Source organism: Bubalus bubalis, chromosome 4, assembly GCF_019923935.1.
Source record: "Bubalus bubalis isolate 160015118507 breed Murrah chromosome 4, NDDB_SH_1, whole genome shotgun sequence".
Classification (NCBI taxonomy): domain Eukaryota; kingdom Metazoa; phylum Chordata; class Mammalia; order Artiodactyla; family Bovidae; genus Bubalus; species Bubalus bubalis.
In genome coordinates, this window is record NC_059160.1 from 6,665,878 (window position 1) to 6,688,597 (window position 22,720).

Consider the following 22,720-nt stretch of genomic DNA (forward strand, 5'->3'; position numbering starts at 1 on the left):
CCTGGTCTGTTAGGACAAGTCTGTGCAGTTGAGTCCCCAGGGGATGGAGACTCTGGAGACAAGTGATCAGGTCCAGAAATAAAACGTAACTGCGGTGATGCAAAGCAAGCCCCGAGCTCCCCCACCTCAGCCTGTACTGTGGGCCTTCCCAGCCTCCCTGGATCAGGTGAGGAAGCTTGCAGGGGCTGAGGAGTTGACCCCAGGTTGGTCTGGCCCCTCGGCCAGCGCTCATACCCGACGTCTCAGTGCTTCAGGATGCTGTTGCCTTCTCCCTGGGTTCGAGCCCAGAGTGGGAGACTAAAGAGAGCTTTACGATGCTCCATCCTAAAACTGCCCTGCAGGCACACACACTCACGCACTCCTCCCTGGGACCTGGTCCGGCTCCACCCTCACCCCTCTGCCCCAGCCTGCCCTGCCTTCTCCTTTCCTGCTCGTCTTCCCATCTTTCTGTAGTAGGGTCCTTCTGGGGGCTTTCTCTCTCTCTTCTTTAAAGTATTTCTTTGTTTATTTGGCTGCATCAGGTCTTCGTTGCGGCATGCAGGGTCTTTGATCTTCGTTGCGGTATGCAGGACCTTTAGCTGCAGCGTGTGGGATCTTGTTCCCTGATCAGGGATTGAACCTGGGCCCCCCTGCATTGGGGGCATGGAGTTTTAGCCGCTGGACCTCCAGGGAAGTCCTCTGGGGTCTCTCTTAACCTCCAGGCCCTGGCACATGCAGTTCCATCAACCCAATAGATGTTCCTTAAACACCTACTGAATTCTTGCCTGGAGCTAGGCACTGGGCTTCCCTGGTTGCTCAGAAGGTAAAGAATCTGCCCGCAATGTGGGAGACCCAGGTTCAATCCCTGGGCTGGGAAGATCCCCTGGAGAAGGGAACGGCAACCCACTCCAGTCTTCTTGCCTGGAGAATCCCAAGGACAGAGGAGCCTGGCGGGCTGCAGTCCATGGAGTCACAAAGAGTTGGACACGAATGAGCGGCAAACACTTTCACTTTTCTTTCAGGCACTGTTCCCATTTTATAGACGAGGCAACTGAGCATCAGAGAGCTGTAGCAACTTGCCCAAAGCCAGACAGCTGGCACATGGTGCCGCTGAGTTCAAGCACCCAGAAGTAGCTTCAGAGCCTGTGATCGCAACCTCTTTGCTCAGTTGCCTTGGATGACAGGCTGAGTAATGGGTCCCCCTAAAATGTCCACTTCCGAATCCCTGGAATCCGTGAATACTAACATGGCAAAGACTTTGCGCTTGTGATTAAGGATTTTCAAATGGTGAGATTATCCTGGATTATTACACTCACCAGTGTCTTTATAAGAGAGATGCAGAAGGAGCTTACAGACAGAAGACGGAAGGCAATGTGATGATGGAGGGAGAGACAGAGATTTAGCGATGTTACTTTCTTGGCTTCAAAGATGGACGTAGGCGCTGTGAGCCAAGAAATGCAGCCCTAGAAGCTGGAAAGGGCAATAAAATAGATTCTCTTCAAAGCCTCTGAAAGGGGCATGGCCCTGTGGATGCCTTGGTTTCAGCCTACTGAAGACGATTTTGGATTTCTGGATTCCAGGAGTATAAGAGGAGAAGGCAATGGCACCCCACTCCAGTACCTCTTGCTTGGAAAATCCCATGGACGGAGAAGCCTGTTAGGCTGCAATCCATGGGGTCGCTAAGAGTCGGACACGACTGAGCGACTTCACTTTCACTTTTCACTTTCATGCATCGGAGAAGGAAATGGCAGCCCACTCCAGTGTTCTTGCCTGGAGAATCCCAGGGACGGGGGAGCCTGGTGGGCTACTGTCTATGGGGTCGCACAGAGTCGGAAACGACTGAAGTGACTTAGCATATACACTGCTTTGAGCCACCAAGTTTGGGGCAATTGGTTATGGCAACCATAGGAGTCGGATGCCCTTTTCCTCCCAGAAGAGCCGATTCAGCCTCCCAGGCCCCCAGTCAGGTGCTCACACCTGCTCTGTGTTCCCTGTGACTCCTCACGGCTTTGATCCTGGAGGTTGCTGCAGCCACAGCCTCTCTGCACACCCCAGCCTGAGCTTCTCCTCTCACTCCCAGCACCGACCTTGTCCGGGTGGCATCATCCTCCAGTTGCCCAAGGACAGGCCCCAGCTCTGGGGCATGGCAGAGGAGGAAACTGAGGCTCATAAAGGGTCAGTGAATGCCCGAGGTCACACAGCTGGTGAGGGGCAAAGCCAGATTTGAATTTGGGCCTGTCTGATAACAGAACTGGTGCTCCCAACAACTCCTCTCCTGGTGGACACTCAGTAAATGTCCCTGAATAAGGGACAAGGCAGGCAGACAGTGGAACTCCAGGGGAAACACATTACAGGAAGAGCTATGAGATTCTGAGCAAACTAAGGAAGGCTTCCTGGAAGAGGTGCCCTTGAAGGATGAGGGTGCTCCAGGCAGAGAATATCATGAGCAAAGTCTGAAGACGGAAGGAGTGAGATAGCAGGAAGGGTGAAGCGCTGAGAGGAGCCTGGAGAAACGATGCCAGGCCCAGGTTGTGAAGGGCCTTGGGTATCAGGCTGAAGCCTGAGGAGCCCACAGAGGTTGGGGAACAGGAGGGCAAAATCCCCCACATTGTTCTTTAGGTGACTTTGTTCGACTGAGTGCCTTTGGGGAGGGTGGCCTGTTCCATTTGGAGGCTGCTGAGATGGGTAAAAGCTTTGGGGTTGGGACTGAGACCAAGGAGATACAGATTGGGACAGGGAACCAGACTCGAGAGCCACTCTGTGGCAGGGTGAGGGGGTCAATGTGACCTGGTGATCTACTGGTTGATTGATGTCCATACGATCATCCAGTGGACAGAGGCTGGTGTCAGTAAACAGAACCAGAGGCAGCGCAACTGTGAGTCGCTCAGTCATGTCTGACTCTGGGCGACCCCATGGACTGTAGCCTGCCAGGCTCCTCTGTCCATGGAATTCTCCAAGCAAGAATACTGGAGTGGGTTGCCGTTTCCTTCTCCAGGGGATCTTCCTGACTCAGGGATGGAACCCAGGTCTCCTGCATCACAGGCAGAACAAGAGTAGAGCAGCAATGCGGGGAGAAATCCAGGTGGCCACCGGGGGGGAGGTGTTCCAAAGGCAGCCGCCACAAAGGGTCAGGAGACAGGTTGAGGCTGAAGACAGATGATGGGGAGAAATGGGGAAAGCTGGGGTGGCCACAGCGGCAGGAGGAATGAAGCAATCCGAGAAGGTGTGCTCAGAGGGTGACCAGGGCACCCATGATGGAGGACTCACAAGAAACTGACTCTTCTCCTCCTCGCCTGCTGCCCCTGGATGCCAACCCAGCACTCATCTGGGTCCCTGCGGAATGGGACCTTTCCTGGTGGGCTCCACTTTGGGGAAATCTGATAGCAAATGCCAAGCCAATAAGAGCAAATAAATGAGGGGTGATTACTGACAATAGGAGAGGGTATGCCACGGGGTGCCTCCAAACAGCATCTCCTCCAGTACGTTTTAAGTGCTCTATAGGTCATTAACTACTTGACAGAGACCGCCTGACACTTAAAGCAAAGGACTCTGCACCTCTGCCAGGGAAAAATCAATCAGAAATGAAGACAGAGCATCACTGGCGTTAAGATGCACAGGGTGGGCAGACGGAGTTTGATTTACACATAATTTTAAGGTCCTCTCCATTGTGTGAAGTGAGGTCATGGGTATTTGAGGCCATTTATAAATCCCAAACTGAAGTTTGGAAATATTTAACCTCCCCTTGCCTTTTTTGGGGGGTTGTTATTAATGAAATATTTCAAAGATGGAAAAGTACTGAGACAGGCTTAATCTAAAGCCCACCACTTGATTCTGTCAAGTAAAACTATACAGCTATGACTGAAGCTTTTAAATGTTACTTGTTTTTAAAAATGTTTTGTTTGTTTGTTTGTTTCTCCTTCCTGCCTTTTCACATTCTATCTTCCAGCCCCACCACTTCAGGGAGACCTGAAGGCTGACCACCCACCCCTGTCTAAGATATCACTCCTTCCTCTGAAATCCAAAAGTAATTACTGCCTCTTTAATTAACTTGGCAATTAATCACCACCTGCTTGGGAAACAGCTTTTATTGTCCTTGTCCGTCTTGCATGTGGGATGCGGGTGGGGTGGGGGTGGGAACCAAGCAGGCAGGAGAAGGGGAGGCAGGCTGGGCTCTCCTGAGGGTCCCAGGCTGAGCAGGGTCTGCTGGAAGAAAAGGCTTGATATTCAGGGGATCAGTTCCCTCCCGGCTGTGTTTAGGCAGCTGCCAGACATCAGGAACTGACATGAGCCAGAGATAAGCCCCAAAAGAGCAGTGGGTAGCTAGGAAGGTAATCTACCCTGGGCAGCCTCAGGGTCCCTACTCTTGCTGTTCCCGTCTGACCAGAATGGTCCTTCCTCACTGGGCCTTGCAGGTTGAATTGTGTCCCCTCAAAAAATAGGTTTGAAACCCTAACCACCAGTACCTGTGACTGTAACCTGATTTGGAAATAGGGTCTTTGCGGATGTGATGACGTTAAGATGAGGTCATGCTGGATTAGAGTAGGCCCTGAATCCAATGACTGGCATCCTTACAAGAAAGCCATATGAAGACAGAGACTCAGGGAGAACTCGCTGTGCCGCCAAGCTGGCTCCTCTGCAAACCTGAACTTGGCTGCTGAGGGTCTCAGCCTTTATCAGGTCGATTAGCCCTCCCCCACCCTGGTGGCTCAGTGGTAAAGAATCTGCCTGTCAATGCAGGAGACACAGGAGATGCGGGTTCAATCCCTGGGTCGGGAAGATCCCCTGGAGGAGGGAATGGCAACCCACTCCAGTATTCTTGCCCGAGAAATCCCATGGACAGAGGAGCCTGGTGGGCTACAGTCAGTGGGGTCGCAGAGTCAGACACGACTGAGCACACACGCGTGGTAATTCTAACCCTAGCACACCCAACTCCAGGAGCAGCTCGTACATCCTCCATTGTCAGGGGAAGCCCTCTCCCCACCCCATATCAGAGACCACCCCGCAATCAAAATGACTCTCTTGGGAAACAGGGTGTTCCCAAGAATTCCCTCCTCCCAGAACAGCATGCCTGCTCAAGTCGGTTTGCTTTATGAGAACCCCTGTGCGCCCCCCCGCCAAGAAAATCCTCCTACATGGCCCCAAACCCTCAGAAGTGGGCAAGGTACCTGCAAGGTACCCCTGGTTTGAGCAGAGTGCTTTTTACTTCCCCTGTGATTAGAGGGGAGGGGTGGTCAGGGAGGGAGAGGGGACAGCAGGTAACCAGGATTTTAACATGAAGGCAGAGCTGTCTCATTCATACTGCCAAGCACAGCAGCACTGTATAATCTGTTCACAGAAACAAACAATTCATCTTCTAATTCTTCTTCGGCTCTAGCCCAACACTCTCTTTTGACAGATGGGAAACTGAGGCCTGGACACTTCACAGGGATTCACTGCATAGGGATCTGAAGTCCACTGATGTAAGCACATTCCAAGTGACAGCGTTTCTCAGGCCTCAGTCTCCCCATTCTGGTGGTTTAGTTGCTAAGTCATGTCCAACTCTTGCAACCCCATGGACTGTAGTCTGCCAAGTTCCTCTGTCCATGGGATCCTCCAAGCAAGAATACTAGAATGCGTTGTCATTTTCTTCTCCAGGGGATCTTCTTGAACCAGGAATCCAACCCTGATCTCCTGCCTTGCAGGCAGATTGTTTACCAACTGAGCTACAAGGGAAGCCCAAGCTGGGGGCTAGCAGAGGATGGTTTCGATCCATCGACCTCTGGGTTATGGGCCCAGCATGCTTCCACTGCACCATGCTGCTCTACCTCCCACTCTAGAAGAATATTAATACCCTCTTCTAGGAATGTTCCCAGCCTTAAAAATAGCTCTAGAAACCTGTATGTACATTTTCCATGAATTCAATCAACAAACACGTTTTGAGCACCTCCCGAGTACCAGGTCCTGGGGATACAGTGGCAGCATCACAAACCCGGTGTCCTGACTTCCAGGTGCTACCGATTTGGTCAGTTCAGTCGCTCAGTCGAGTCCGACTCTTTGCGACCCCATGGACTGCAGCACGCCAGGCCTCCCTGTCCATCGCCAACTCCCGGAGCTTGCTCAAACTCATGTCCATCGAGTCGGTGATGCCATCCAACCACCTCATCCTCTGTCGTCCCCTTCTCCTCCTGCCTTTAATCTTTCCCAGCAACAAGATCTTTTCCAGTGAGTCAGTTCTTCGCATTAAGTGGCCTATTTGGTAGAAAAGGACAAAGAAGAGCATTACCTTCGAGGTAGTTAAGTGTTAACGACAGAGTGTACAGAAGCAGTGAGGAAAAGGCTACAGATCTCAGGAGGACCCAAAAGAGTAGGGGCGGCTACAGGGGGGGAAAAAGTCAAAGAATGGATCCTGTAACCCTCTACTCTTCTTCGCCTTAACCAATCAGGCGTCAGCATCGCCCGGCCGGCAGACCAATCAGAAGCCGGAACAGGGGCTCTAGTCGCCGATAGAGGCTTCCCCGGGGAGTGTGGCCAGGGCCCGGGTGCCCCGCCCCACCACTCAAGGCCCCGCCCCCAGGGCGGCGGGCCACGCCCAGACCCCGCCCAAGGCCCGCCCCGCCGCGGCCAGCAGCGCCTGCCCCCGAGTCCCCTGGCCAGCGGACGGCTGCTGGGGCCGAGTATTGTCTTAAACGCCGAAAAAAGAAGAAAGGCGGGAGGGTGGGGAACTGCCAAGTGACCGGGAGAGGATTTATAACATGTTCTTTCACCGTCGACAATATTGCACAATGTATGAAAGAAACGGTATCGCCTGGACAGGAGCGTGAGGGCGCGGGCAAGGTAAGTCGCCCCCGGCCGGCTGATCTGGGCGTGGAGGGCACCAGGAGGAGATCCGGGCGCACCTCCTATGCTGAGCTGCTGTCTTTCGCGGGGGTCTGCGTGCCGGTCCGCTCTCTGAAGGGTCTAGTGCGCCTTGAGCAGTGTGGACGCGGCCCCAAGAGCTGCGGTGTCTCCGAGGCGGGGTGGACGCGGCCCCCTGAGCTGAGACGTATCCAGTGACCTGAGGCGGTGTAGACGAGCGCAGGGGAGCCGGCTGAGGCGCCCCCCACCCCGAAATCCTGAGGTCGTAGAGACTGATCCCTAAGACTGTGGGTGACGGTCCTCCTAACTCGTGGCGAGTGAGACTGGAGACTCGGACTATGACTGAGCCAGCGACCCGGGGGCAGGTGAGGCCGTGTGGACAGGCGCCGCAGAGCCACGAGCAGATGTAGACGCGGGCGGGTGGCAGACGCAGAAAGTTTGCCGGAGCGTGTGGCGCCGGTGGCGCGGAGGGAGGGTCCGCGCGGTTGGGGACCCCCCGCCCCACCCCCGCTCCACCTCCGTCACCGCCGTGGGTCTCAGCAGCTTCCCCTGGCCGGAGGCACCCTCGGGGGAACCCCGAACCCCAGCGTCAGGAGTGACTGAACAGAGTCCTAGAGGAAAACCAGAGATTGATTTCGAGCCTCTAGGGCACACTTGCTCTGTCTCCCCTGGAGCTTGGGGCATCTGCACATCACCTGGGAGGAATCTGAGGGGCAGAGGCTGGCCTGGTGTCCAGACACGCGCTAGTTATCAGCTGTGGGGACACAAACCCGTCTGGTCCAAGCCCGGAGCCCTGCTCCTTCTCTCCTTCCACTTCTGCCTCAGGGAGCCTTTGCCTGGCTGCTGGTGCTGGGGTACAGAGGAAACCTGGGGGTGGGGTGTAGGGAGGCCCTGGATCTGCCTCCCACTGCCTCTTGGGGGCTCTGGGTGACCCCATAGGTTCAGGCAAGGGAATGAATGGAGGAAGGAAGGCAGTGGTGAGAGGCAGAGTGTTCACCTGCCTTGACCCCAGGGGAACGCTGTCTGGCGCAGATCAAGTGAGGCAGGGTATCCATGTGACACTCCTCTAGAGGAGAAGGAAGACACCCAACCTCAGTCTCTGCCACCAGGGAAGAGCAGAAGGGGGCCCAGAGGCTGGAGGAGGTGCCGGTTGGTCCAGGGTTGTTCTTGGGGGTAGCTCTGTCTCATCTCCCACTACTCTCTGTGCCTTTCCTCCCCCCCATTCTGACTCCTACACCCTCCTAGTCTCTGTGATTCTGCCTACCACAGGTCCTTTGCACATGTTGTTTACATTTTTTTTTTTTTGGATCAACAAATAGTCATTAAACATCTACTATGTCCCAAGCACAGGCAACTCAGTGGCGAACAGGACAGACCTCTGACCTCTCAGGGACTTCCAGACTAAGGCAGGGAAACAGATGATGAACAAGAATCAGGAAAGGAATGGGGACAGGAGGCAATCTTGAGTGGCCATCAGGAAAGGTTCCTCTGCAGAGGTGACAGTGAGTCAAAAGGGTTAATGCCTCATCATCAGTCACCTCCTCCAAGAAGCCTTCCTTGATCTCCCCTGACTCGACACTTCCCCTATGATCCGCTCTCATAGCCTGGGAACCCCTGCCTCCAGGGACATTTTTATGGCATTACTGGGTTAATGTTTGACTCCTCCCATCGGTTGTAAGTGCCAGGAGGGCAGGACCTGAGTCTCAGGGTGTTTGTAGGCAAATCAAATAAAGGATGAGTAGAATTTTCCCAGAAAAATGGGAGCTGCTTAGCCAGATCAGGCACCCAGATGGCAGAAATTTTTCTTTCCCCTTCCCTGGCCTGGGTCCTGGGCTCCACACCCCATTTGCTGTCCACAGAAACAAATGGAAAGAAACCAGCAGGCTCAGTGAAGAAGAGGGCAGGGAGAGGCCTGGCACGGATGGCCCGCAGAAGTGCCAAGGCTGGCCTTCGGGAAGCGAAGGGACTCTGGGGTGGGGCGGGGGGTAGGCCTGGGGACAGGTGAGTGTCTTTTTCTCTGAGCTCAGACCAGCCTACGCCTCATTTTTGTGTCCCAGCTCTGGGAGGCTTGGTTTCCTTCAAATCCCACTCTGGGAGAAGGCGGGGGTCAGCAGGGTCCCCCGGAAGGCCGGGGTACAGGGACACATTACCTGCCCTCCTCCCTCACATCTTGGACAGACAGGACCCAGAGTCAGGCCTCTGGGCCACAGATAGCAACCCAGGTAATCTGCAGTTCAGTTAAACTCCAGGCTGGAAAGGAGGAATCAGGCTGAGAGGGCCAACTCTTACTTTTATTTTTAATAGTTTCTGTCCTCAGTGAATTTCTCCCTCCCGGGCTGTCAGACCTGTGCGCCTGGCAGCTTTCCGGTGGAGATTACCGCTCTCACAGACGCCTGACAAAGCTTTTAGCACCCCCACCCCCACCCTCCCCACTTCAGGGGACTGAGTGGCCTCCACGCACAGCTAGACAGTGTCTGCATGTTTTACTGAGGCTCCGGCAGGGATGGAATGAAAATGGGCTCCCCACCCACCCCCCAGCCCTCCTGACTGGAGTCACTTAAAAAAATTAATTTGCAGTGATTTAATCCCTTCTGTTCTATGGGGATCACCAGCATCTTAAAGATGTATTTAAATCAGATCACTGTTCCCCGTTAAACCTTCACTGCCTCCCCCACCCAGCAGAAAGAGCACTGGATTTGGAGTCAGTGGTTCACTGCCAAGTTCTGCTAATGAGTGGGCTGTGTGACCTTGGGCAAATTACTTAACCTCTCTGTGCCTCCGTTGGCTCCTCTGGAAACTGAGGTTAATGATAATCCTTCCCTCACAGGGTGTTGTGAGGATTAAGTTAGATAACGTTCAGGGAAGAGCCAGGCAGTGCCAGGCCTGTGTTTTCCGTTCCCCCAGTACTAGCTGTCCCTCTAATGAGCCTGGTGACCTTGGGCGGGCCACTCAGCTGCTCCTGGCCTTCGATTTCTGCATCTGAAAAGCTCAGGGGTTGCCCTAGGAGAGGATGCCACTGAGCCCCCCACCTCCAGCCCTGAACCCCCACTCAACTCCACCTGCCTTCTGCCAGACGGCCCCCCACCCCGAGCCCTCGCCACCCTCTTCCTCGTTATCCAGGCTTTCAGTTCTAATTGGAGAGGGTCCCCCTCCCCAGCTGCCTCTCCTGGCTCCCTGTGAACTCGCAGAGCTGGGACCCCAGGGGCCTGCAGTTCTTGGCTCTTTTTCAGGAGCAATTAGCCACAAGCCTTGGAGGTGGCCTCAGTGGGCGTGTGGCCAGGCCACTGGAAGCCGGGACTCTGCTCTGTCTGTGGCCTGCAGGGCTCCCCCAGGCGCTGGGGTCCCCATTGCCAGTGGCGGGGAGGCAGAGTCCTCGGCAAAGCCATTTCCATTTCTGTACTTTATGACTCCTTGAAGCCCCGAGTCTGAGTGTAAATTAGTTCTACCCTGTGCTTTTGTTGGCAACTGTCAGTTCCTTGGAAGCGAGGGGCTTTGTCAGGAAGAACAAAGCTGTTTGGTGTTTTTCTGATTTGGGAGAAGCGAGCTCCTGGGGGAGGGCTCATCACTTCTCAGTGTCAGGCAAGAGTCCTTGGTTCTCAGACTCCTCAGTTTTGTTTGGGGTTTTTAACTCCTATGGCTTCAGAGTCACATATGTTTGTGTGTGTGTGTTGGCTGAGGGATTTTTTTCCCTCCTTTTTGGCTTGCAGAGTGTATTCCGTGGAAGCTAATTCCAGGGACTGAACTTTTCAAATCACTGCTTCAACAGCTTTTAGAAATCTGGACCTAGTTACGCCTGTCGTCCATGTGTAAAGATTTAGAAAAAAAATTCCAAACCCGAGGGTGGGCACTTGCTGGAGACCTGAGGTCAGAGCCAAAATGTCGAACGCCTCTTGGGACGGGAGGGGGCTGGAGGGGAACGCGGTCTGCTCGGTGCCAGACATCTGGATATTTCGAAAACATCTGGGTGGCTGGATTTTTCAGGTTTCTGCCTGATATTTAATATCACAAACACTGAGGCTGCCTCCAGTCCCCATGTCCCCTGTGCACCCCCCACCGCCTCCCAAATACACACCCAGCCCCTTCCCTCCCCTTCCTGAGGGTAAGAAACATCCATTCTTTCCAATTCCCCAGCGTTTCCCCCCTACCGGAAATCTGATGGGCTTATGACATCATGGCTGGCTGCTGAGCGATGAAGTGGATGCCACAAAGAAACCCGACATATCAGATGGATTCTGTAATCAGTTTCCCTCCGGCTGTAGTAACAGGCGCAAAGTCAGGAGGAGCTGAGCTTTGTTTAAAAAACAAAAAATAGAACTAAGACTTAACCTGTATTCAATACATTTTTTTTTTTTTTTCAAAAGCGAACAGACCTTTTGGACATCATCCTATTTGAATAGAAATGCTGGTTTTTATGGAATGAAAGTGGCTAATAAACCAGACCTGAAACTGCCTGGGAACGCATGTTCCATCTCTGTTGAGTTTTTGTGTGTCCTTATTCACTAATAAAGGAGGAACTGGAGACGTTTTTTCTCTCTTCGTTATTCAAATGGGATAGCTTTTTTATTTTTTTGGAAGCCAATAAAATTCACTGGGTAAATTGCTGGTTTATGTTTTTCCAGGAATCCATTTTTATGGAGTGACCTTGGACCTGACCCGGTCTGCAAACACTGTATTTCCCTCTGCTGGTTTTTCTGGCTGTGAAACTGTTAAGTGGATGCAGTTAAGCCTGCTTTTCAGCCTCCTCTCTGCAGGGAAGGGCTGGGACCTGGTGGGCCAGGTCGGTTCGCGGGATGAAGAACCACTTTGAAAGGATAAAGCAGGGGAAGAGACAGTAAAGGGGGCTGTGACATGAGCCCCAGAGCAGCCTGGCAGGGGGAGCCCACCATCCTCCCCATCCCCCCGAGGGGGAGCGAGGGACCTCAGAAATAGCTCCTGACTGAGGCAGCTCGCCCGAATGCAGGCTCTGGTTAGAGGAAGCTCAGGCTTCTGGGAGCTGTGCCTGCCAGGCCCCTAGAGTGGGCACGTGGGTCTCACGGACCAGGGCGGGAGTCTCAGCTCCTCCATGGACAAGCTGTGGGGCCCTTGACCTTGCAGCCCTGTGAGTGGGCATAAGGACCCCACCTTGCCTGCTGGAAGGAGCATGATGCTGGACGCTGCCCATGATGCCCGGCTGCTTCTCAGAGCTGGGAGAGGCTGGGGGAGATTCTGGAGTCAAGTCCACTCTGCCGGCCACGATCTGAGTGATGACCTTGATCTGTGTGCTGTTCTCTGTGCCTTGGTTTCCTCGTCTGTCAAACCACCATAATAGCAGGACAGACCTCATGCCTGGGGCAGCTGAAAGAACCAACGTAGCACGTGCTCACCAAGCCTTCGCTCTCACAGGAGTTGTACCCTGAGCCCAGCAGGCAGGGTGCTGGCTAGGACTGTGGGGCCTGGGATGGGGAGGGGTGTGTCAGGCTGAGCACAGGTAGAGGACAATCAAGGACTGAATACAGCCCTGCTCCCCTCTTGGCACAGAATTCTCCATGGCTCCCCACTGCCCAAAAGGAACAAAGTTCCTCCCTTATCTGGGCCCCAGGTCCCTCACACTTGGGCCTCCTGTGCTGTTCCCTTCCCTTGTTTGCTGTCCTCTCAGCTGAAGCACGCTGTCTTCTCTGGACTCAGTACTAAAGGGTAGGTCACGTTTTCCAGCCCCTTCCATCACTTTATTCTGCGTACTTTGTCTGGATGAATTAATTTGATCCTCACACCAACCCATGCAGGGTTATCATTCCAGTTTTAGAGGCAAAGACGGAAGCTTCAGGGGTTAAGTTAAGCCCCAGGGGTTGGGCTCCTGCACCATTCACTGAACCTCCACCCTGCTGGCTCCACTGGGCCTTCATCCTCCTGTTTCCCACCTCATCCCGAAAGCCAGAACACCTGGCTTCTCAGGATGCCTGTCCCACCTCCCCCTGCCGAGACTCTCAAGGTGTAGCACCTTGGCCAAGAGATCCCAGCTCACCCTACAGCCTTGTCATCCAATGAATGCTGGGGGGCCCCGTGTGCCCTGGGGTCCTTGTCCGCCTCTCTGACAGGCCAGGAGCTGGGCTGTGGCCAGCCTCAGGTCCCTCTTGAGGCCCTCACTGTGTGTAAGACGTAGGGACTCCTACAACAGCTCCCCACACCCAGCCTGACTTCTCTCCCCAGCTCCAGGCCTGTCTGGCCTACGCCTTTTCCCGCTACATCTCCATGTGGATGGCCAGGGTTCAGCTTCACTCAGCAGGTCACAAACCAAGCTCTTGAAATTCATGCCCACCGCCTTCCCCGTCTCAGGTAATGGCACCCTCATTTTCTACTCACTTCCCCAGACCAAAAACCTTGGGATTGTCTTTCACGCCACTCTTTTTCATAATCTCGAGCTCTCTCCGCCCCACCCCCACTCTCATTCACCATCAGCAAATACCATTGGTTGTATTTTCAAAATATGCCAGCAGTTTGACCCCTTTTCCACCTGCACTGCCCACCCACGTGAGGGCAGCAGCCTCCTCGCGGCTCTCCTGCTTCCCCCTCCGTCCCTGGAATCCATTCCCCATGAAGCAGCCAGAGTGATCCTGTTAGAACTTAGACCCTGCCCTCCTCCGCCCAGAACCCAGCACTGGTTCCCAGCTCACTGAGGGTCAAAGCAGAGTCCTGCCCCGGGGCCCCTGCTTGGTCCCTTGCTGACCTCAGCTCCTGCCACCCCTCATCTCGCTCACTGTTGTTGTCAGTCGCTCAGTCGTGTCTGACTCTTTGCGACCCCATGGATGCAGAACGCCAGGCTTCCCTGTCCTTCACCATCTCCTGGAGTTTGCTCAAAATCATGTCCATTGAGTCGGTGATGCTATCCAGCCATCTCATCCTCTGTCGTCCCCTTTCTCCTCCTGCCTTCAATCTTTCCCAGCATCAGGGTCTTTTCCAATGAGTCGGCTCTTCACATGAGGTGGCCAAAGTATTGGAGTTTCAGCTTCGGCATCAGTCCTTCCAACGAATATTCAGGACTGATTTCCCTTAGGATGGACTGGTTTGATCTCCTTGCAGTCCAAGGGACTCTCAAGAGTCTTCTCCAGCACCACAATTCGAAAGCATCAATCCTTCGGGACTCAGCCTTCTTGTTGGTCCAGCTTTCACATCTGTACATGACTACTGATCTCCTTGCTGTTCTTCCACGTGTATTCCCACCTTAGGACCTCTGCACTTGCTGTTCCTTCTCCCCAGTATCTACTTTTGGTTCTTAACACCACGCCCTCTCTTCCTTCAGAGATCTGATCCAATGTCCCCTTCTCAGAGAGAATCTCCCTGACGACCCTCCCCCATCCTCCACCCACTCTCTTGTCCTTTCCCCGCTCTGTTGCTTCTCTGTTCCCACTTGCCCTGATGTCACACGTGTGTGTATCTGTCACTAGGACATGACCTGTACAGGGCAGAGCCCCCTGCCCCGTCTTATCACTGCCCTTTCCCTGATTTTGTTAAACATCTGTTGAATGAAAAGCCAGATGGATGGATTCCATGCCGGGACAGCGAATATTGAACGCCTGGTCTGTACCGAGTGCTGTGCTTGGTGTTGTGTGATGCACGTGAACAAGACCTCCTGGCCCACGCACAGAGCCCTAGTCTGCAGGCAGAGCACCAAGCAAGAAATCACAAGTGGAAGGGGATGGCATCCAGGAACGAGCTCGGAGGGGGAACTGGTCCAGCTGGTCGGAGGGAGCTTCCTGAAGGAGGGTCAACCAGGGACATGAAGAGGATCTGGGCAGGGAGGAGGGCCAGGTGGATACATGGGCAGCGTGCTCCAAAGGCTAAAGATGGGCCTGCTGGGCAGGTGACCGCTGATTAAAAGTCAGTAGGCCTAGGTGGGTAAGAAAGAAGGGCAGGTTTTCCAGGTTGGGGTTACCAGGTGGGGAAAGGCTCCAAGGTGGCCATGTGTGTGGGCAGCGTGGCTGGTGGGGGTGGACTGGGGAAAGTGTTCAGTGCTGCCTTGAGAGGTGTTAGGAGGAGCAGCGGAGCCTGGGCTGGAACCTTGGCTCTCCCCCTCCAATGGTATGATCCTGGATGCATCACTTCCCCTTCCTTCAGCTCAGCTTTCCCATCAGTGGACTCTGTGCCTTTTCTGCCACATGTCCAGCCTCACAGAGACGGTGACTTAAGCCTGGAAGGAGGGATCTGGAGTAGAGAGGAGAATTCCTGGAAGAGCATGATGAGCAGGGGGAACAGAATGTGCAAAGACATGGAGCCCTGGCTCCCAGGTGTGTTTGTCCAGTTGCTCCCAGGCAGGGAAGATGATGAGGGGGCAGGCCGGCTCTCCCCGAGGGGGACAGCAGTGCCCAGTTCTGCAGCTGAGGGGCCACCCAGCTTTGGCCTCACCCTTGGCTCACAGTCCTGAGACAGGTCTAGGAAGCTGGAGAAGCCAAGGTTCAGAGCAGGGAGGTGACTGACAGTCACACGACCACAGAGCTAGTGAATGGCAGACAGAGGACTTGAATCCAGACCCACCTGGCCCTTCACCCTGCTGTCCCTTTCCAAGACTGAGTCACATCCTGTGGGCGGGCCAGGTCTGGGGGATCCAGGCCACACAGGTGAGAGCCTACTCATGCCAGGCTCCAAGCCTGAGTCCCACACCCCCATGGTGGGGCTGCCCTGCTCAAGGCCACTTCCTCTTTTGGGGAAGGTGCCTCAGGCCTTGGGAAACCCTCTGAGCCTCTCCCCTTGGCTGATGCTTCTCTGAAGACTCTGGAAGCTCCCAGAATGTTCCAGGATTATTGACTCCCTGGAGCCTCCCAACCATCCTGCTCACAGAGGTTGCTGTTGTTTAGTCACTAAGTCATGTCTGACTTTTTTTTTTCTTTTTGGCTTCACCCAGCAGTATGTGGGAACTTCATTCCCCAGCTAGGGATTGAACCCGGGCCCTCTGCAGTGGAAACACAGAGGCTTAACCACTGGTCCGCGGGGGAAGTCCCGGACTCTTTTGATCCTATTGACTGTAGCCCACCAGGCTCCTCTATCCATGGGATTTCCCAGGAAAGAATACTGGAATGGGTTGCCGTTTCCTTCTCCAGGGTATCTTCCCATCCCAGGGATCGAACCCACATCTCTTGCATCTTCTGCATTGGCAGGCGGATTCTTCACCACTGAGCGACCTGGGAAGTCCATCCCCATTTTACAGCTCAGGAAACTGAGGCTTGGAGAAGCAAGTTACCCAAGGGAGGCACGCTGGTTAATTGGGGATGTCCAGCTGCATTCACTCTCTGAACGTTGCTCTGGGGACAGGAGGGCCTGGCTCCCTGTACAGCTGAGAGGTGGTGCTGGGGGAGTTTCAGGGAGCTAATTACAGCCTACACGAAGAACTTTCTTCCAGATGTGCCCAAGATGGAATCTTTGCAGGAGTTTCAACAACTTCTGCAAGTGGAGGGAGGGGAGATTAAAGTCAAAAAGGGCTGTTAGATTGAGCAGTCCAAGTTTGTTTGACCTTTCCAAGCCTCAGTTTCCTTATCTGTGAAATGAGAATACTAATTCCTAGCTGTAAGAGGCATTCCTTGTCAAAGAGCCAATAGAAGGTGCCCACTAAGTGCCACTACCCCGCTCCTGGGGCTCCCAAGCTTTCCCTATAACAGCCAAGCTTGGAGGGTAAAGTGGGAAAGGGGCTCCTCCAACAGCCCTGACTCTGGGGAGCAGCCCTCTAGACCCTACCGCCTCCCAGACATGGGAAGCTGGTGGGTGACTCAGGCTGGGGTCCCCAGACATCTGCCTACTGGTTGCATCTGTCAGTGGGGCCATGGGTTACCTTGAGTAACGGGGAGGCCCCACAATGCCTTGTTTTGGCTCCACAGCACAGCTTGTGGGAATCTTAGTTCCCCAACCAAGGATTGAACCTGGGCCCCTGCAGTGAAAGCTCAGAGTCTTAACCAATGGACCTCCAGGGATTCCCCCCAACAATGACTTTTTGAAAAGCACAGCTTTGTGGGCAGGTGCCGGCCTCTTGCCACCAGACTCGGGCCTCCAGGAGGCAGAGCTCACGTTTCACCTGTGTAATAACCTCACCGCGTCCCACCCAGGCCAAGCCCTGAGCCTCCCTGCCCTCCAGAGCTTCCTGGCTCCCTGGTTAGGAAATGGCTCAGTGCCAGGGCCCAGACAGCGGGGCAACTCTCACTCCAATGGGCTCCATCTCGGTGCTCCAGCCACTTGGCATGTATAGAGCACCTCCTCTGTGCTACAAACTGTCCTGACCTTGGCTCAAATAATTCTTGAGGTGGGCCGGCCTGAGATCTCATGTTGCTTGAGAGAAAACCAAGGTTTGGGAGAAGCAGAAGCTTGGCTCAGAAGCCTCAGAGCCGGGTTCTACCCCTGGGGTGTGAGTGCTCTTTGCATCCTGTGTCCCCTAGGGGAAGGGGATGGCCGTGGAAGACGCGCTGGTCTCTCAGCCCCGGGGTGGGACGGGCTCGGACTGCGCAGGAGGACGGATCTGGGTCCTGACTCTGCCCCCATGTCTTTGCACGTCTGTTCCCCCTGCTTACTATGTTCTTCCTGGCAGGCGCCTCCCTCCCCTGGGCCTCTCTAGGCTTAATCTCAACCCTCTTCTGTGAAGCAGGGCAGTGCAGCCTCGGATCCGGTGGTCGCTTTTCAAATCCTGCCCTGTCCCCCACTGAACTTGGAAGGGAGAAGCGTGGTGCAGGGAATGGCATGGGCAGAGGCCAGAGGTTGTGAGCCCTGCCTTTGCAAGCCACATCAGCAGGAAGGGTGGAGCCAGCAGAGGAGGGAGGACTGGGCTGGGCTGCCTTGCCTCCACTCTGGGGCTGGGCCCAGGCTGGCCTCTGTGCCCGGCCTGCCTTTTCCTCCTCCTCGTGTTGAAGTCTCTGTGCCTTTAAGTTCTTGCTCATTGGTGTTCCCTGTCCATCTCTTCCTGAGCCATGCCCCCTCAACACTCTCCTTCCCCGCCCCCTACCCCCCACCTCCACCCCCCAGTGTGTTCCCACAGCTCCAAGTGCCACCTTGATGCAAGCATCCAGGGAGTGACCCAGGGGGTCATGCAGGTTTGCCTCCTACCCGAGCATGGTGGTAAGGTCCTCAACTCATGTCCTGGCTCTGCCCCTCGCCCCCTAGGTGTTTCTTGCTCCGTAGGATTACAGTAGCTGCCCCTAACTCACAGGGTTCTCTAGGGGATTAAATGAGGTTGTGCTAATAAAGCAGCAAACCACACCACCTCCAAAAGTCCACCGGCTGGGACATTCACGTTCATGCACGTCATTATTAGTATTTGCGAGTCTCTTGAGGGCAGGGCCTTGTGTCTGGTGTCTTGCTCGTGGCAAGGCAGAAGGTGGGGGCTCTTGGAGACTCCTTCTAGAACAAATGGGCAGCCTGTGCTCCTGCGCAAATGTGAGCTCTAATAAAACTACCAGTAACCTAAATCGTTACCATGTGTTGAATGCCTGCATCACCTTTTTAATCCTGACTACCCATCAACGTGGGAATTGTTAGACCCATTTGGCAGATAATATAATTGAGGCTTAGAGAGCGTAGGTCTGAAACCCGGAGAGTGGGCCGTTGAGTTGGCTCTCACATCTGAATCTGGGTGTGGGTTGGGTAAGACTGTCCTGCTGTGTGTGTTTGTGCTCAGTCACCTCTGGCTCTTTGAGACCCCATGGACTGTGGCCTGCAGACCCCTCTGTCCTTGGAACTTTCCAGGCAAGAATACTGCAGTGGGTTGCCATTTTCTCCTCTGTTGCCCTGCTATGCCCTTTGCTGAATAATCCATATGCCCCCTTCTCTCCCTCCTGGGTGCCCTTCCCCATCATAAGGTCACTCCTTCCCGGTCACCGGGGTGAGGGAATGAGGATTTGGGGACCTGTGATGATCTGTCTGCTCATGAGTCCTGTGCCCTATGACATACCACATGGGTTAGCACACACGTGCACACACACATACTTGACCTCCGTCTCAGCCCAGCACCAGGGAAGCCTGGGACCTTGCTGGGGGCCCTGGGAAGCTCACATGACCTCTCTGAGCTCCAACTTCCCCGTTTGTTCAGTGACCCCACAACTGCATCCACTCTGTCTACTCAGCCAGGCTGGATTGAGGCTCAAGAAGGACAATGAACATGCAGGATTAAAGAGGACAAGTGTGTGCGCGTGCTCACTTGCTCAGTTGCGTCCGATTCTTTGCAACCCCGTAGACTGTAGCCCACCAGGCTCTTCTGTCCATGGGATTCTCCAGGCAAGAATACTGGAGTGGGTTGCCATTCCCTTCCTCAGGGGATCTTCCTGACCCAGAAATCGAATCCACATCTCCTGTGTCTTCTGCATTGGCAAGTGAATTCTTTATCTGGGAAATCCCAAAGGGGAAGAGCAGGAACGTGTAAAGTGGTGGCTGGGGGTGGTGTTCAGAGGAGTCCCCGCTGCTGGGCTCCATCTGGGCTCACTGGGGTGTCAGTGATGCCGGGGGCTGTGTTAGGCATTACTGACACTAGGGAAGGTGCTTTATAAACCATAAATGGTTCAGAACCAAGTGAGGGCTGGGCCAGCCCTGAATCATCTTCCCTGGAACTCAGATCTGGGAGCCACCCATAGAGGCACCCACTTGCAGGAGCCTTGGAGAGTGTGGGCAGCCCTCAGGCAGGGGAGGGGCTTTGTGTGCTAAGTTGCTTCAGTTCTGTCCAACTCTGCAAAACCGTGGACCCCAGGTGCCTCTGTCCTTGGGGATTCTCCAGGCAAGAATACTGGAGTGGGTTGCCATACCCTCCTTCAGAGGATCTTCCCGACTCAGGGATCGAACCAAAGTGTCTTAAGTCTCCTGCTTTGGCAGACGACTTCTTTACCACCAGTGCTCTGAGGGGCTTTGGGGCTCCTCAAAGTGGCTGCACGTGGCTACAGCTGCCAGTGACCAGGGCACAAAGGCAGGGCTGAGGCTGGAAGGACTGCATGGGTCAAGCCTAGGGCAGGCCAGTTCAGGCAGGAGCAAGCCTGGACCCTGCAGAGGCTCACTCATTCGTTCTTTCATTCTACACATTTACAAAATATGTTTTTGTTTGTTTGTTTGTTTGTTTTAATTGGCTGCAGTGGGTCTTAGTTGCAGCGCGCAGGATCCCCCATCTTTGGTGCGGCATGAAGGACCCCTAGTTGCGGCATGTGAGATCCAGTTTCCAGACCAGGAACCGAACCTGCGCCCCTCTGCATTGGCAGTGTGGAGTCCTTAGCCACTCAACCACCAGGGAAGTCCCCTGCTCACTGCTGAGTCCCTCATTTGTGCCCTGCAGATTCCCTGCTCAGTGCTGGGCACTGGGCAAGACCCCTGCCCTCACGGAGATCACTTTCAAATGGAGCAATATAGACTGAAAACATAATAAAGAAGTAAAACAGGACTTCCCTGGTAGTCCAGGGGTTAAGACTCCGCCTGTCAATGCCCGGGACACTGGTTCAATTCCTGGTCCCGGAAGATCCCAGATGCCACAGGGCAACTAAGCCCGTGTGCCCTAACTAAGGAGCCTGTGCTCTAGAGCCCGAGAGCCACAACTACTGAAGCCTGCGTGTCCTGCAGCCCGTGCTCTGCAACAAAAGAAGCCGCTGCGACCAGAAGCCTGTGCTCCGCAACCGCAGCGTAGCCCCCGCTTGCCGCAACTAGAGAAAGCCCACTTGCAGCAACAGTCTATAAATAAATAGACTAAAACATTTCTCAGGAAAAAAAAAAGGAGTAAAATATATTGTGGCCCAGAGTGATAAGCACTAAAAAGAAAAATAAAACAGGAAAGGGAAACCAGGGGTGGATGTCTTTTTCATGTATAAATGAGGCGTCCAAGGAAGGTCTAATTGAGAAAGTGACATTTGAGCAAATCTGGCAAGGAGGTGAGGAGGTGAGTCAAATGGCTCTCTAGGGGAGAGTGTTCCAGCCAGAGGGATCAGCCAGGGCAAAGGGCCGGAGCCGGGAGCGTGCCTGGCACGGCCAAGGAATAGCAAGGAGGCCCGCGTGGCTGGAGGGAGTGGGGCGGGTGGAAGGGGGGGAGCTGGTAGCAGATGAGCTCAGAGAGGAAATGGGGGCCAGATGGTGAGGCCTCCTGGACTCACCATTTAAAAGGATCCCTCTGGCTGCTGAGTGGAGATCAGACTGGGGGAGGGGCGAGGGCAGCACCAGGGAGACGGATAGGAGGCTGTTGAAAATAATCTAACAGGATTCGCTGATGGATTGGATGTGGGAGAGCGAGAGGAGAGAGCGCGCATGAGCAAGCAGAGGTGTCAAGGATGGCTCCAGAGAGTTCTGGTCAAATCGCTGGAAAGGCTGGCAGGGCCTAGAGGCTCAGAAGGGAGGCCAGAGATGCCGTGAAGGGTGGGCTGGCTGAGCCCCGAAGGATCAAGTGCCCGTGGCCAAGAGAGATCTCTAGCTTGGCAGCCCCTGGTGGATTAGAAAGCTGGGATTTTCTGTGCCCATGGGGGCTACACGGATCCCAGCCCAGCCCTAGGAAGGGGCACCTTCTCTGTGCTCTGGACTGCGGGCTGGGCTTGAGCTGATCCATGGCCAGTACGAACCCTCTCCACGTATCCTTCCTGGCCATCCACTTGTCCATCCATTTGCCCTCCCGGGCCACCCTCCCTCCTTTCTCTCACCCATCCAGCCGCACATCAAGCACCCCAGCTACCCAGGCACGGTCCCACACACCAGGGCTGCGTCCATGAACCCAGCCGACCGCTCTCTGCTCTGGTGGATTGACGTTTTCACATCCAGGCCTGAAGCAACTGCTCCACAGGGCAGAATGAGACCAGAGAACACTCTTACTTCCGTCCAACTTGGGGTCACTCAATACGTTTGTGACCACACGTCATCTAACCAGTGAGCATTTCTAAGTCATTTTGTACTAAGTCGCCGTCACTAAAAAGCTTTGGTCAGGTCATGCCTCCTGGTTTGGGTTCCAGGAAAGATGAGCAGAATTGAGGTTTCCATGATACCAAGACTCAGGGCTGGGGTCTTGGGGTGGGGTTGGGGGGCGTCCCAAGGAGGTGGTCTTTATACCCAGGCACAGAGGGGGAGAGGGCACTTGGGGTGGAGGCATGGGGATGCAGAATGGGATGGGTGTGTGGAGGTGAGTGGAGATGACATAGCCAGGTGGGCCCACCATGGAGGGTCTCATAGGCCCTGGGGCAGCATCTGGCCTTTGTTCAGAGGGCAGTCGGGGGGGGGCATGGGAGGTTTCTGAGCTGGGAAGTGACCCACACTGTGCTGGAGGCCCCGTGGAGGACCAATGAGAAAAGGTGAGTGGTTTGAGTCAGGGAGGCCAGTGAGGAGGCTGTGACCTTGATCAGCAGGGACGCCAAGCCCTGACGCAGGAGAATGAGGGGTCAGGGGATGGGGTAACTGTATAGACCTGGTAAATGGTGGGGGGTGCTGCTTGCTGGGGTCCCACCATTTCTGACCACGTCACACCAGACAGGTTCCCACAGCACTGCCCTCTCCCTAGAAAAGTCCCTATCCTCACCTGACCCTCTGGACCTCTAGTACCTGGGGCCACCCGGGACCCCCAACCCCAACTCTGGTGCCATCGCCAAGTCACTTTGAGGTTGGCTCCCAAATTCTTCCCTGGAGTATCCTTCCTCTGTACCTACCACCCCAGGCTGGGCCCTGCCTCTTCAGGCCTGGACTAAGGCCATGGCCTCCTCATGGCCTTATGCCTCCAGCCTTGTACTGCTGGGCTATTCACCTACAGAAGAGTCAAAGGGATCTATCTTTATAGAACCTGAGTCTAGAAAGGCCACACTCCTCCTCCTCCTCCTCATGGTTCCCCTTTGGCCCGAGAAAAGCCCACCCAGCACAGGCCCTCCTCAGCTGCCTGCTCCCTTTGCTGCAGCCAATGCTTCCCAACCTCAGACTGAACTTCTTGTTCCTGCTTCACTCATTTGGCTAAGGTTTATTGTGC

The 22,720-nt window shown here is 54.7% G+C and overlaps 1 long non-coding RNA gene across 1 annotated transcript; it reads left to right on the forward strand.

Annotated features, from left to right (window-relative positions):
* Positions 1-5,627: 5,627 nt before the first annotated feature.
* LOC102408135 lies at positions 5,628-11,274 on the forward strand. Its single transcript, XR_328484.4, has 2 exons — positions 5,628-6,792; positions 10,945-11,274. It is a non-coding gene; the product is annotated as an uncharacterized LOC102408135 (long non-coding RNA).
* The last annotated feature ends 11,446 nt before the right edge of the window (positions 11,275-22,720 follow it).